The sequence below is a fragment of the Saccopteryx leptura genome, chromosome 1 (genome assembly GCF_036850995.1).
Source record: "Saccopteryx leptura isolate mSacLep1 chromosome 1, mSacLep1_pri_phased_curated, whole genome shotgun sequence".
Taxonomy (NCBI): Eukaryota; Metazoa; Chordata; class Mammalia; order Chiroptera; family Emballonuridae; genus Saccopteryx; species Saccopteryx leptura.
In genome coordinates this window covers 85925894-85942299 of record NC_089503.1, presented here as the reverse complement: position 1 = coordinate 85942299, position 16406 = coordinate 85925894, and the positions used below count along the sequence as shown (strand labels likewise).

The 16406-nt window shown below is 42.8% G+C and overlaps 1 non-coding gene across 1 annotated transcript; it reads left to right on the top strand.

Annotated features, from left to right (window-relative positions):
* The first annotated feature begins 14577 nt into the window (after nucleotides 1–14577).
* Nucleotides 14578–14788, top strand: LOC136390114 (small nucleolar RNA U3). The gene has a single exon (XR_010748596.1). It is a non-coding gene; the product is annotated as a small nucleolar RNA U3 (small nucleolar RNA).
* Nucleotides 14789–16406: the final 1618 nt, after the last annotated feature.

Sequence of the window (16406 nt, the reverse complement as noted above, 5' to 3'; positions counted from 1 at the left end):
TAAATATCCTCTAATTTTTGTGAGCAGTATATTTGTTACTGGTGATGTTGGCTCTTGGTTCTTGGGTTTGGCAAGAAAGAATTCAGAGAGAAGACCTCTACTGCAAGAGGAAGTTTATTTAGCATGTAAAGCAAAAGTACACTATATGGCCAGTAGACACAGCCATCACAGCCACCTGACACATGCAGGTTCTCACTGAATTCAGACAGATGATAAATAAACAGCAGAGCTGGAAAACTGGTGGGCCATTCCTTTTATACTAACCTCGCACCTGGCTGGCGAGTAAACACAAACACACAGGGCTCCAAAACCCACTCATTCAGTGCTCACAAAACTACTGACACATCCAGGTTTTCCTAGAATCAAAGGCCCCCACCAGCTCAGTCACCTCTGTTCCCCATCTGCATGCCTTCTCCTCTCTGCACAAACTGGCTTCTTAACTTTAGCTGCTGCTTCTCTGCAGAAACATGGCCACTTATTGCTCCTTCTTCTTCTCTTCTCTTAAAACTTTTTAGTGCAAAAACCCCTCCTCCAGCACACACTAGCTTAATAAAGCCCTTTCCCAAGCAGGAAGGTAATTAGCTGTTTCACCTGGCAGCAGCCATTTACCTTGGCAGTGGCCATTTTTAACAATAAAAGTGAGCAAAATCAAATAACACATATTTTACAAACTTATTTGCCCAACATACACTTGAGGAGAAGAATCAAGCAGGCTGTTCATACAGTTACCTTGGCCTTTAAGGAAGTCTTGGAGGTAGAAGAAGTGAGCTAGCTGGGCTTTGTGCACTCAGGAAACAAGTTACAGTAGCAAAAGAAGGGATCTTGGATGCAGGTGTAGGGGGTTAGCCTGGGACATGCTGCTGCTGTCTGCTGCTCCCTTGATTGCAAACCTTGTGAGGACCCTTAGAGCTTAGGAGAAGGAAAGCAAAGATACATATCTGTAGAAAGGGAGGGGGAAGGCACGGGCATGCTCCATGGAAAGCACACACTGGGTCTTTTTTCTTAAGGACCTTTACTGTTTTCTAAAGCAGAGATTTTAGGGAATGCCTCAGGGGAGGATTTCAATAGAGTATTTATCAGCTTTCCAAGTGTAAAGGCAGCAGCTGCCACCTTGGCCATGCAGTTTCTCATTGAATTTGGGCAGATGGTAAAAGAACAGTAGAGCCAAAAAATGGTGGGGCATTGCATCTACTAATGGCAGACAAGCAAACAGGCAGGAAGACATCTTCCCTTTCTCCTTCCAGACTTACCCAGACAGACAAGCAAAACAGCACTCCTCAGTCAAACAAGCTGGGCCCATATCAGGGGTCCCCAAGGCCCTCAGCTCTCTCTCTTTCTCTCTCTCTCTGCACTTTCTGCAAAAACAGGCTGGGGGAAAAATACCCCTTTTCCAGCAAACAATAGCCAAAAATCACCCCTCCCCACGGTGGGGGATGGGGATGTGGGTGGGGCAGGCAGTCAGCAATTTGCAAACTGCTGCCCTGAGGGCAAATACCCAGGATTATTGATCATTGCATTTGGTTTTGATGATGTCACTTCGGTTTTGTTGCTTTTCTGGGCCTGAGGCTGAAACATAGCTGAGGCCTAAATGTTACCACTAGTTTAACCAATACTCTGTCTCTGTGGTCAACAGCACAGAGGCTTTGTTCCTAAAGTTATTTGATATTTATCAGAACCTCATTGTCCTGAGGGCTTAATGGTTATTAAGGCAGTGGTTGAGCAAGAAGGCAGGTGAGTCAGGATGCAGGATGAAGCCAGTCTGAGTCAGCTGTCTCACTTTCCCCATTTCACTTGCCAAGGAATTTCCCTGGCTTCCTACTATCTCACCTCATATTTCAGTAACAAGTTTCCTTAAAGTAAAAAAAAAAAAAAAAAGGCAAAAACACAAAAGAAAAATGCTTTGGAATCCTGGAGGAAAAAAATAAAGATTGAAACTGCATTTAAAAAATGACCTTAATGCTGATTTTTCCTAAGTAACATTTTTTTTTGTTGTTGTTAAGGCCAGTAGCCGTGGCTGTCGCCATCACTATTCACATGCAGGTACTCACTGGATTTGGGCAGATAGTAAAAAAACTGTGGAGCCAAAGAATGGTGGGCCATTCCTTTATTAAAGTCTTGCACCTGCTGATGAGAAACACACAGGGAAAAACACTTCCCTCTTCATTCATTCAGAGCTCACAAAGCTACTGACACATTCTCCAGTTCCACAATCAAGAGAATCTTCTCTGGTTCCTTCTAGAATCAAAGGCCTCATGTTGGGCAGATAAAATATATTATGCTCACTTTGTTAAAGATGGCTCTGCCCACATAGAAGCCTATCACCCAGGTGATGGTATTGGTTATCCTTCTTGCTTGGGTTGGGCGTGATTATATTAATGTGTGTTGAGGGCGGGCTGTGGGCAGGCAGGATCCTTGTAGCTTGGGGCTTGGTTTTGGGACTAAGCCTTTCCCACCCTTTTTTGTGGACAAGTCCTGCCAGGACGTGAGGACGATGGAGACGCAAAGACCTGACTCTGGGGACCAGGTTCAGTGACACAGATCCACTTTATTCAGGAAGTAAGCTAGCTTATATATACAGATTCATCCTATAGGGCAGGGGTCTCAAACTCGCTGCCATGCGGCCCGCCCACCAATTTTGTGCGGCCCGCAGACTAATCAAACTTTATGGATTAATCTGCGGGCCAGACTGCGGGCCGCACAAAATTGGTGGGCGGGCCCATGCGGCCCGCGGGCCGCGAGTTTGAGATCCCTGCTATAGGGTGTTACAGCATGTCCTTCATAGCCAATAGCTGAAAAGATCAGGGAGCAGTGTAATTGGCGCTGAGTCACTTCCTTATAGTAGGCGAGGTCCCTTCCTGGGTATGCCCAGGAGACTTCTGGGAGCTGGAGTATTCTCCCAGCATTGCATCACAGCCACAGCTGCTAGGAATGCACTCTGCACTCCACCTCCATTTCCCCTTCTCTTTTAATTAAGGCCAATTGGACTTGATGAATGACAGCTTGCTGTTGTTGTAGCTTCTGAATGCTATGCATTATGAAATGGAACCCTAGTAGAACTAAAACAACTATAATACCTATTATATTATATGCTAATAGGTTAGCTGGATTAAACAATGAGGCAAGCTTCTGTAATGTTTGACTAGTTAGGAAATAGAACAGGGGTCTTAAACAGGGGATTCTTCCTAGGGGTCAGGATGTCATTTCCCTCCCATTGTGTTACAGAGATCTTCTAGGTGCCATTAAACACAGTTCCATTTTGATTATAAAAAATGGATGTAGGTCCATGCATGCCCCCTTGCCACAAAGGTCCCAGCATCCAAACACAAAACAGATGGCTTGCTGTGGGCTGCGTACTACATATGGTTGCAAGGCACATTACACAAATTACAACAGCACAAATCATATAGTTTCAACAATTACAAAGGTACATTTCACCAGTCTCTGAGCACTTAGCCCAAAGCACAAAATGTCCTTGGCCTTCTTTCTAGCCATGGGAAAAGCTTCCCAGGGCAGGGCTAGGGTCTCTAGCGAAGCCAGCCCCCAACCCTCAAGGGTATTTCACATTGTCCAAAATCTGTAAGTCCATCCAACAAAGGAGCCAGTGCTCACTTGGGTCGTAGTCCAGGAAATCAGTCCATACACATGAGGTGTCAGCCACCCCCTCATTCCTGCCTCCCTGGCAGGTCTTCCTGACACTGTCCCAAGGAGGAGCACATGGCAATGACAGTCAGCATTTTCATCTCTGCTCTGGAGAGTATGATGGCAGTCACCCCTATGTACCAAAATGTCAGCAAACCCACCAGTGGCTTAGCAGGCACTCCCTGCCATTCCAGTGGCCACTCGGCAATGCAAGCCTGGCTTCTGTTCATCCTCCCACTGCAGCTGCTGCTGTTTACCTTCTGGAGTCTGTGAATCATAACTCTGGCCCAATTCTTCTCATCCTCCAAAGATGAACTGAAAACACCAGATTGTGCTGCCGGGCTCAAGTCCTGGGCTGCTGCCGCCGGCATCTGGGAGTCAGCAGTTACTATAGCACACACAAGCAAGAACAGAGCACCAGGTCCTGGGGCCCATCAGGGGCAATTCTCTGGGCCTTCCCTGCCAAAGCCTCTACATCCCCCCAGGTGATGGGGCATGCATGCCGGCTGCGAGGTCTTCTTCTGGAGTGCTGAGGACCTCTTCCCCTCAGGCGTAGTTGGTGTGGAGAAGGCCAGGGTTGTGGCTTTGGACAGGTGAAGGTTGAATCATTTAGTGGGTGCCCAAGAAACTCTGTCAAGCAGGTTGGGGGGTTCCTGGAATCCAAATTGGCTGAAAAACACAAACATAACCTCTCCCTTGCGTTAAAAGAATGTGATCCCCACCACTGTGCAGTGGCTGGGTCCTTACAGCATCATTTCAGAGACCGGGGTGGGGGGCAGGGGAGAGAGAGAGAGTGAGAGATATAGAAAAATAGACAAGATGGACAGACAGAAAGAAAAAAGACACATGGGGGCGTATAGGCTGGCCCATGGGTCTGCAGCAGGAACATGTGTTGGAGTTAAAGCTGAGGTAGAAAATGGCATCTGAGAGGCTGGGGTGGGGCATTGAGCCCCTGCAGGGAATGCAGAAGTAGCAACTTCTGCTTTTTCCAGTGGCAGAGCTGATGGTGCAGTTAACAATTCTGTAGGTTTCATTTCTGCATGCTCAGCTGCAATTTTGTCAAACTCGGAGGCTAAACTACTTTCCTCCTCAGTGGAGAGGGGCAATAGGAAGGTAGGGGCTCCCCAGAGAGAGGGGTAGCTATAATATTTTTGGCACTGGTGGAGGGTCCCCAGGAGGAGCACTGGTCAGGCAGGCATGTATTGCTAGCAGGGCAGGAATGAGGCCTAGAGGGAAGGTTTGTCCCCCATGTACTTCGGCCGAAAGGACGTGCCGGAAAGCTCGGACCCAAGTATCAGGGTCCCAAAGAGGCGCATCCCAGAGCTAAGGGTTGAAACCTGAGAGGATTTCCCAGTAGGTACAAAGATTCTTTACACTAATTTTAACTCCCCTACTCTGTAATAGGGCATGCAGGGCTCGAGCCTGTGGGGCTCGAGAGTGAGGGAGAAGGTTTCCCATTGAAGAGGGTCACTCACCCGTCCCTTGGATGCCAGTTAGGTCCCTGCCCAACGTTGGATGCCAGTTGTGCCAGGGGTGAGGACGACAAAGACACAAAGACCTGACTCTGGGGACCAGGTTCAGTGACGCAGATCCACTTTATTCAGGAAGTTAAGCTAGCTTATATACACAGGTTCAGCCTATAGGGTGTTAAAGCGTGTCCTTCATAGCCAATGGCTGAAAAGATCAGGGAGCTGTGTAGTTGGCGCTGAGTCACTTCCTTATAGCGGGCGAGCTCCATTCCTGGGTATGTTCTGGGAGCTGGAGTATTCTCTCAGCACTGCATCAGCTAGGAATGCGCTCTGTGCTCCACCCACACTTTTTGATGTGGAGTGGTGCACTCTCATGAGGAATCCCATTATGCTTCAGATAAGTGACTTTGTATCAGAGACTTCCTTGTTTGTATTGATATATTGGATTAAAGGTTTTGGTTTCTACACTATAAAGTGGGGCAGACCGGGAGCTTGCTCTCTCTTGGTTCTTGAGATTAACATTAGATAGAGAGTAGAGAAAGGCCATGTGGAGGGGAGGAGAAGCAGCCAAGATGGCGGAGTGCTGAGCGAGAAGCCAGTTTGTGCAGAGTTTGTGTAGAAAGAAGGAGATGGGGAACAGAGGTGAATAAGGCTGGTGAGCTAGAAACCTTTGATTCTAGGAAACTTGGATAAGTCAGTGGCTTTGGGAGCCCTGAATGGACAGGGAAGTGTTTTCCCACTGTGTGTATATAATATTTCTTGCCGGCTGTTTGCAAGCTAGGATTAAAGCTAATGACCTACCAGTTCTCGGCTTCGTTGTTTCATTACCATCTGTTCGAATCAAATGCAAACCTGCATGAGCCAGTGTTGGGCAGATAAAATGTATTATGCTCACTTTGTTAAAGAGGCCATCGCCCAGGTGATATTAATGTGTGTTGGAGATCGTTGTAACCTGGGGCTTGGTTTTGGGATTAAGCCTTTCCCACCCTTTTTGATGTAGGGCGGTACAATCCTATCATACCTCAGAGGGTGACTTTGTATTAGAGACTTCCCTGTTTTGTATATTGGATTAAGGGTTTGGATTTCTACACTATAAAATGGGGACGGAATGAGAGTTTGCCCTCTTGGTTCCTGAGATTAGCATGAGAGAGCAGAGAGAGTAGAGCCAGCAGCAGGGGGACGCCACGTAGAGGAGGCCAGGAAAAGCAGCCAAGATGGCGGAGTGCTGAGTGAGATGCCAGTTTGTGTAGAGTTTGTATCTGGGAGAAGGAAGGAGATGGGGAACTGAGGAGAATAAGTCTGGTGAGCTAGAAACCTTTGATTCTAGGAAACTTGGATAAATCAGTAGCTTTGTGAGCACTGAATGTGATTGGGTTTTGGAGCCCAATGTGTATTTTTACTTGCCCGCCGGGTGCAAACTAGGATTAAAGATTATGGCCCACCAGCTTTTGGCTCCACTATTTCTTTACCGACTGTCCGAATCCAATGCGAACCTGCATGGGCCAGGCGGCTGTGATAGTGGCCCTGGCCGTGCCTTCTGGCTTTACAGCCAGGCAGCTGTGATGGTGGATGTGGCTAATGGCTTTACACCTTACCAGTCTCAAAACCCCTCACCTCTGGTCCCCATCTGCCAACATAGCTTCTTACTCTGCAAAACTGACTTCTCTCTTTCCTGTCATCTTGGTTTCTTTCTCCCACTCCTCCTTCCTCTCCTTTCTTTTTAAAACTTTTCAGGCATGAAAACCTCTCTTCCAGCAAATATTAGCATAACAATGGACCTTCCCAAGCAGGGGGCTACAACAGACCAAGTGACCCCTTGCTCAAGTCAGTGACCTTGGACTCAAGTTGTTGAGCCTTGCTCAAACCAGACGAGCCTGTGCTCAAGCCGGTGACCTCGGGGTTTTGAACCTGAGTCCTCCATATACCAGTCCAATGCTCTTTCCACTGCGCCACTGCCTAGTCAGGCAAGACAGGACTTGTAAAGAGCTGAGACTAGTGGTCCGGAAACTACTTCCCCCTTGTTTGCTGCACTGAAACTCGGTCCCCACTTATAGAGGTATAAGTATGACATACCTCTATAAAGGGTGTCATGAGACCCCTGCATGAACACATGTATTCTGTAAAAGGTATATAAGATGTAAGAGATCAAAATTGGGAAGCTCATGATTTGTAGCCTTTTTTGGGGGTTACACTGCTCTGCTGGCTAATAAATCCTACTTCCTTCATCAAGTTGTCTGAGCAACTTTGTCCCCCTTGATTCCTGCTACAGCTTCCGGTATAATATTCAACACTGTCACTGAAGATTGTGATTCCCTAACACACTGACCATTCCCAAACCAAATCTTTCTAGACGGTATGAATTTTAATCTTTGGAGAATATTACTTCAATAACTCTTTCTCTTCCTTGGAAGGTAGAACTAAGTGTTTATACTTTCCTTAATTTAAAGGTGCTTATATTTTGGAATCCCTTAGTTAATATAAATCATAGGAAAAATGTTTGAGAAAAGTAACTGCATAATGCATTTATGTAAGTGAGATCTATGGTAAACCATATAGTGAACTCCCCCTCTCCCCATATTTTATATCTAGGTATCCTTCTACATGTTGGGCAAATAAGTTTGTAAAATGTAATTTTATGTTTGCTCACTTTGTTAAAAATGGCACTCCCTGGTAAATCTGCTAATTACCTTCCTGCTTGGGAGGGCCATTGTTATGCTAATGTGTGCTGGAGGAGGGGTTTTCACCACAAAAAGTTTTAAGAGAAAGAAGGAAGAAGAAAGAAAGAAGCCAGGGTGGCAGGGTGCTGAAGGAGAAGCCAGTTTGTGCAGAGATGGGGAGAGAGAAGGTGTGCAGATGGGGAACCAGAGGTGACTGAGCTGGTGGGGGCCTTTGATTATAGGAAAACCTGGATGTGTCAGTAGCTTTGTGAGCACTGAATGAGTGGGTTTTGGATGCTTGTGCATTTTTCTTGCCTGCCAGGTGTGAGGCTAGAAGAAAGGAGTGACCCACCAGTTTTTGGTTCCCCAGTTTATTTACTGTCTGCCCGAATCTAACGAGAACCAGCACCTGCATGTGCCTGGCCACGATGGTCGCAGCTCCTGGCCACACACTACACAAACATTAATTTATAAGCAAAAAAAGAAGAGTAAAATTGATACAAAATTCCATAGCCTTTCTATATGCCAACAATGAAATATTAGAAAATGAACTAAAAAAAATAATCCCCTTCACAGTTGCAACAACAACAAAAAAATAGCTAGGAATAAACATAACAAAGAATGTAAAGGACCTATACAACAAAAACTACAAAGCATTGTTAAGGAACATCGAAAAAGATATAATGAAATAGAAGAATATTCCCTGTTCTTAGATAGGAAGAATAAATATAATCAAAATGACCATATTACCCAAAGCAATATACAAATTTAATGCAATTCCCATCAAAATTCCAATTACATTTTTTAAAGAAATGGAACAAAAAATCATCAGATTTATATGGAACTATAAAAAACCCAAAATAGCCAAAGCAATCCTAAGGAAAAAAAACGAAGCTGGGGGCATTGCAATACCTGACTTTATATTATAGAGCCATGACAATCAAAACAGCATGGTATTGGCAGAAAAATAGACACTCAGACCAATGGAACAGAATAGAAAGTCCAGAAATAAAACCACATATATATGGTCAAATAATTTTCAATAAAGGGGCCAACAACACACAATAGAGAAAAGAAAGCCCCTTCAACAAATGGTGCTAGGAAAACTGGAAAGCCACATGCAAAAGAATTGAACTCAACTACAGTTTGTCCCCTTGTACTAAAATTAATTCAAAATGGATCAAAGATCTAAATATAAGACTTGAAACAATAAAGTACATAGAAGAAGACATAGGTACTAAACTCATGGATCTGGGTTTTAAAGAACATTTTATGAATTTGACTTCAAAGGCAAGAGAAGTGAAGGCAAAGATAAATGAATGGCACCACATCAGACTAAGAAGTTTTTGCACAGCAAGAGAAACTGACAACAAAATAAACAGACAGCCAACTAAATGGGAGATGATATTTTCAAACAACAGCTCAGATAAGGGCCTAATATCCAAAATATACAAAGAACTCATAAAACTCAACAACAAACAAACAAATTATCCAATAAAAGAATGGGAAGAGGACATGAACAGCCACTTCTCCCAGGAAGAAATGCAAATGGCCAACAGATATATGAAAAGATGTTCTTCTTCATTAGTTATTAGAGAAATGCAAATCAAAATTACAATGAGATACCACCTCACACCTGTTAGATTAGCTATTATCAACAAGACAGGTAATAGCAAATGTTGGAGAGGCTATGGAGAAAAAGGAACCCTCATCCACTGTTGGTGGGAATGTTAAGTAATACAACCATTATGGAAGAAAGTTCCTCAAAAAAACTAAAAATAGAACTACCATATGACCCAGCAATCTCTCTACTGGGTATATACCCCCAAAACTCAAAAACACTGGTATGTAAAGACACATGTAGCCCCATGTTCATTGCAGCATTGTTCACTGTGGCCAAGGCATGGAAACAACCAAAAAGCCCGTCAATAGAAGACTAGATAAAGAAGATGTGGCACATATACACTATGGAATACTACTGAGCCATAAGAAACAATGACATCGGATCATTTACAACAAAATGGATGGATCTTGATAACATTATACGAAGTGAAATAAGTAAATCAGAAAAAATTAAAAACTGCATGATTCCATACATAGGTGAGACATAAAAACAAGACTAAGAGACATGGACAACAGTATGGTGGTTGGGGGGGGGGAGGGAGGAGAGGGAGGGAGAAGGGGGAGGAGAGGGGCACAAAGAAAACCAGATAGAAGGTGACAGAAGACAGTTTGACTTTGGGTGATGAGTATGCAACATAACTGAATGACAAGATAACCTGGACGTGTTTTCTTTGAACATATGTACCCTGATTTATTAATGTCATCCCATTATAATTAATAAAATTTATATAAAAATGTGGAGTGAAATGAAAAAACATAAAGGGAGGCAAGGTTGTGAACTAGAACATGTTTCCATTCATCTTAGAAGCAAATGAACATACACATGAGAAAGGCTTTGATGAGTGTTGGTCAAATAAGTTTATAAATATGATATATATGTTTTTTTGCTTATAATTTGCATTGGGTGTGGGGAACAGGCTATAAGCAGGCAGGGTCGTTATAGCCTAAGGCTTAGTTTTAAAACTAAGACTTCCCCACCCTAAGTGACTTTGCATCAGAGAAAAGTCCTTGTTTGTATATTGGATTAAAGATTTTTAATTCTACACTATAAAATGAGACAGAGGAGCCCATGCTGTAGGAGAGCAGAGAAAGGCCACTTGGAAGAGAAGAGAAGCAGCCAAGATGGCAGAGTGCTGTAGCAGAAGCCAGTTTGTGCAGAGAGAAGGAGATGGGGAACAGAGGTTGTAAGGCCAGTAGTCACGGCCACCATCACAACAGCCTGGCCCATACAGGTTCGCATTGGATTCGGACAGTCAGTAAAGAAACAACGGAGCCAAAAACTGATGGACTGTCATCTTTAATTCTAGCTTGCACCCGGCGGGCAAGTAAAAACACACACTGGGCTCCAAAACCCACTCACATTCAGTGCTCACAAAGCTACTGACTTATCCGAGTTTCCTAGAATCAAAGGTTTCTAGCTCACCAGCCTTATTCTCCTTAGTTCCCCATCTCCTTCCTTATCCCAGATACAAACACTACACAAACTGGCATCTCACTCAGCACTCTGCCATCTTGGCTGCTTCTCCTGGCCACATGGCCTCTTTCTGCTCTCTGCTCTGCTCCCTCTGCTCTCTCATGCTAATCATCCCAGGAACCAAGAGAGCAAGCTCCCGTTCTGCCCCCATTTTATAGTGTAGAAAACGAAACCTTTAATCCAATATACAAAATAGGGAAGTCTCTAATACAAAGTCACTTCTCTGAGGCATGATTGGATTGTACCGCCCCACATCAAAAAGGGTGGGAAAGGCTTAATCCCAAAACCAAGCCCCAGGCTACAACGATCCTGCCTGCCCCCAACACACATTAATATCACCTGGGCACCTCCACGTGGGCAGCATTATCTTTTACAAAGTGAGCATAATACATTTTATCTGCCCAACAGAGGTGAATAAGGCTGGTGAGGTAGAAACCTTTGATTCTAGGAAACTCGGATAAGTCAGTGGCTTTGGGACCCCTGAATGGAAAGGGAAGTGTTTTCCCACTGTGTGTATTTCTTGCCCGCCGGTTGCAAGCTAGGATTAAAGCTAATGGCCCACCAGTTTTTGGCTCTATTGTTTCATTACTGTCTGTCCGAATCAAATGCAAACCTGCATGGGCCAGGCGGCTGTGATGGTGGCCGTGGCTACTGGCTTTACAATGAGCATGTATTCAAATGCCAGACCAAAAACAGAAGAAGAAAATGAAAAAATAGAATTCCATATTCTAGTGCGGAATCACATGTCCACTCTTAGGAACAACAAAGATGATTTCAATTATTTGACTTGAGTTTGCTGGTTGTCTAAAAATTCAGCAATTCAACATTTGTACATTGAGAAGCAGGACTGAAACTTTTTTTTTGAAATGGACATCTCCCTTGCTCCCACACAAGACCTACTATAAGTTTTATAAAAAAGTACACATTGATAAAGTGTTCAAAGTGATTTTCTGGGTCAAGCCCTGCATTTCAACCAATATGGATTCAACCAGAAAAGTAAGCCTTAAATTGCTTACTCTTCTTTTGTAACTGCAGTTCCTTTTGCTGCTGCCTAGATTGTTACACAAGCAAATAAATCCTTTTAATTGGCCCACCCCCGGGGGCAAACAGCTCACCCCAGTAAGTAATCATGTGAAAGTGTAGAGGCTGCAGAGGTGGGGTGCATCCTGCTGAACAATCTTTGCTTTTATTTTACCAACTGATTTTAAAAGGCTGCATTGTAACTTGGCATTAAATATTTAAGAATGATATTTAGGTAAGATTGATTCATTTAACAGGCATAATGGAGTGGGGAAGCCGCATGGAGCGAGTAAAGGGCTTCACAGTGGGAAATCTATGCTAGCAGGCATCAGTCCGCACCTGGTAATGGCCATGAATAGGCTTGTCGTCTTGCTATTTAAATAAATTGATGTGCAATTCATCTGCTGTTTAGAGCCATTGGAAATGCACTGCACTAACTCTATTCCTTGGCAAGCATCCCAATTAAGAGCCTGGGTCATTTATCAGAGTGCCAAGTGTAGTTTAAGTTGCTACCAAGCTTCTACATTTTACCAAAATGGCAATTTGTCCTTAAAAAGGGCTACGGGGGGTGGGCAGAGCAGCAGGGTGTAGTAGTAAAGAGGCTGGACACAGACCACTGCAGTTCAAGTCCTGACTTCTCCTCGAAGCAGCATATGTCATCGAATCTCCCCAAGCTGAATCTTTTTTCTCTTTAATGGGAAGAATAATGCACCTGCTTTACTTTCTTGTGAAGCGCAAAACAAGATAATGAAAGTGAAAGCATATTTCAGTTTAAAAAGTGTTATTCAAATAATGAGTTATCGCTGATAGCATAATTTTTGCAGGAGGCGCATGCCTGCCATTTATTTCCCCTTATATTCTGCACTGTTTCCTCTCCTCCCCTTTCTTGTCTCAGACAATCTCAGAGCTGGGAAGAGAATCAAAGCATCAGCCTTTTAAAAGGTTCACACCTTGTGAGATACTTAGGTTTGTATTTCTTGGTGCTAAAATGTTCAGAGTAGACTTGTAGTTTTATTAGCCACTCCTTGGTGCTATATAAATCAATAAGATAGCACTTTAAAGCATTTAAAATAGGTAGGATCATAAAGAGCAGCCAGCTAATTTGAGAATGAAACCTGTTTTATGCTAAGACTTTTAAAAAAGATTTCTGTTTATTCCAGTCGTTTTGAAACATTGCATTCTCTTTTCCACCCTGCCCAGTTGGACATGTTTGTATTTGATTGTGTAATATAGAAATATGATTTATGCTTTTTAATTTTAAATAACTATAACTCCAAACCAATTAAGTCCATGCTTTGCACTGAAATGGGAGTTCTGAAAATCAAACTGCTTGCTTTACAGCAATTAATTGTCTCCCATTGAAATGTTTGCAACAAGCAATAGGATGGGTTTAATCATTTGTGGTCTATGTTTCTTGCTGATTCAATTAAAGAAGGGCACATTAGCCTACTAAACGTCCAATGATAGAATATGTATATCAGCAATTGTGTCCACTTAGGTTGTTTACCATTTTGATTTCTTTGTTGTTTGTTTTTCTAATTATCTTGTGTACATTATTAAATACAAAATTAATAAGATGGTTGACTATTGTTTGCTGAATATTACTTAATCATTAATATCTAGTGTATTTCAGTATCCTGTATGATTAAACCTGATGACTGACTTAGTCAGATGAAAATACTTCCATTACAGGCAAGCAGTACAATGATAATTCAACTACATCCAGTGAGACCATATGCAACGTCTTCTTTTATGTGGCAAGGTGATATTTTCCAACCCCTCTCACTATTCTCTGGCAATTGCCATATATGAGTTATAAGTCTTTTGTCTGTTCAGCCTTCTCTATTGATTTTTATCTTTTCTGGATTATTATCATCAGCATAATGGTTTCAACAAAATCTAGTTGGTTTCAAGTTTTTTGTTTTATGGATTTTTTTTTTTTTTGCTTAGGAATCAGCACATGCAAGGAATTGTGTTATATTGATAAAGCTTAGTAGAAAAACTCCTGGCCACTCTCTTTCCAGATTTACTTGAAACTGGATTTCTATCATTTTTCAACTAAACATTCTTCAAAAAATAGTGGCAGTGGCTGATTAGGGAGAGGGTGGGTCAGTGCTAAATTAGACTGAAGCTTACCTGGAGTTTTGATATGATGCTCAATTCTCTGAATAATCTTTTATGTAATAAGAAAACTTAATAGAATTCACAATTCCCTTTAACACTCCTCCTTCCCCATATAGTACTGTGATACTTTTGTTAAACTATAATCTTCAAAATATCTAAAATCATACCACTCATAACAAATAAAAAGTTAGCACATGCCAACACTTTATTTACTTATTAATGAGGGAACCATTAAAATGTTATAACTCATTCAAAGGAGAATATGAAGAACAGACTTATGCAGACAATCAGAGATGACATAAATTTGCTAACAGATGCAAAACTTAACATCCTATGAGCACTAATGTTTGAAATCATCTTTTCAATAGGGTGGAAATTAATTCTATCCCTACCAGACAAAATACAATTTCATTTCTAAGAACCAGAATAATTCTCATTACCAATTTTCTACAACTTCCAGAATGATAAAATAGCCTAATCAAAGACAAAAAAATGAAAACACTTATAGAATCAGACACCGCCAAAGGATTTATTAGACAACACCCAGCATTCCATTGAATGGACATTCAATAAGATTATACTTTCAGGGATCATTTCTGTAGTTTGTTACTAGAGAAGTTTCTCTAAACATGTGGAACACCCGAAACCATGAGAAGGAGGCACAGTGTTCTCTCCTACAGTGAAGCAGCTGTTGGTGTTGCTTGTGGTGCTGCCATTGGCTGCTGAGGATCGTTCTTCTCTTCCTTTGGGAGAGCAGAAAGACAGGACACAGTCTGAGTGGTAGGGGAAAAAATTAAAAAATAAAAAAGAAAGGACATTCAGTGATCTTTTGCCTATCTCAAAGTCTTGTAATCTGCCCTAATACTTTAAACTGAATGTTATTTTAATCATACAAAGATTCTCTGGCCCTGGCTCAGTGGCTAGAACATTCTCCTGGCATGACTTCCAGTTTGGTTCAGTGCAGGGAGGAGAAGCAATCAGTGAGTGTAAACTAAATGGAACAACTGAGTAAAGCAACGAGTTGATGCTTTTCTTTTGCTTGCTCTCTCTATCTATCTCTCCTTCCTTCTCTCTCTCTCTTTCTTTCTTTCCCTCTTCTTCTCTCTCTCAAATCAATAAAAATATTTTTTAAAAATGAAGATTCTCTAACTTTATATCTACTAAAAATCAGTCCCTTGGCCACTAGAGGCCACTTATCAAGGTTGTGAGAAGTTTTTCCTTATTCCCTTTTTCCCTCTCACATCTATGATTTTCCTTACGAACCACTCCCTATCTCCATCTCTCAAAAAGGCATTACTAGGGGCCCTGGCCGGTTGGCTCAGTGGTAGAGCATTGGCCTGGCATGCAGGAGTCCCGAGTTCGATTCCTGGCCAGCGCACACAGGAGAAGCGCCCATCTGCTTCTCCACCCCTCCCCCTCTCCTTCCTCTCTGTCTCTCTCTTCCCTTCCGGCAGCCAAACTCCATTGGAGCAAAGTTGGCCTGGGCGCTGAGGATGGCTCCATGGCCTCTGCCTCAGGTGCTAGAATGGCCCTGGTTGCGGCAGAGCAACGCCCCAGATAGGCAGAGCATCACCCCCTGGTGGGCGTGCCGGGTGGATCCCAGTCGGGCGTATGTGGGAGTCTGTCTGACTGCCTCCCCGCTTCCAACTTCAGAAAAATACAAAAAAAAAAAAAAAAGCATTACTAGGTACTCTTGGGGCTTGAGATGTGTAGCACACATACTTTGCTAATGATGCTAATATAACATTGTGAACAGAAAAAAAAAAGAGACTCTCTAAAAGAGAGAGGCCAAACAATGGCTTTATCCTCTGGGATTGAAAAAATACATTCTTACTTAAAGTGGAACAAAATGTGGGTGGTGATTTACTCTATTTTTTTTTACACTCCAGCCCTTTAAGCATGTAATTTAGTCTATCTTCCACAGTAATATTCTCTACTAGATATCTGTCTTCCTCTGTTCCAGAATGTTCTACTGTCACTCTCTCTTTCTTTAAAGACTTCCAAGGGAGCAGGGAACTCAGTTTAACAACTTCTGAATATCTCTGGAAAATTTATCTGGTCAGATAGATTTCAAACGTGCCTAGTACTCTTTGTGTTACATAATCAGGGACTCAGAGATCAAGACCTATTGGACCTGGAAAACCAGTGCTGGGAGTTCAGGTGTCAGAAATCTAAATATAGGAACATGATTAGAGATTATTTATAAAGATACTTGTCCTGAGGCTTTGAGTTTGGACTGCCAACTTATGACGGAGATCTACTCCAGGCAGGCAGCCAGAAAGACCTATAGAAACATGGGCTGAGGGTGCAATAGAGACCATCTCTGGGCTGTTATTCCAGTCTGTGCAAAGATGAGTACCAGGTTAAGGTCCACATAAGGAATAGCCCAAGGAAGATCCA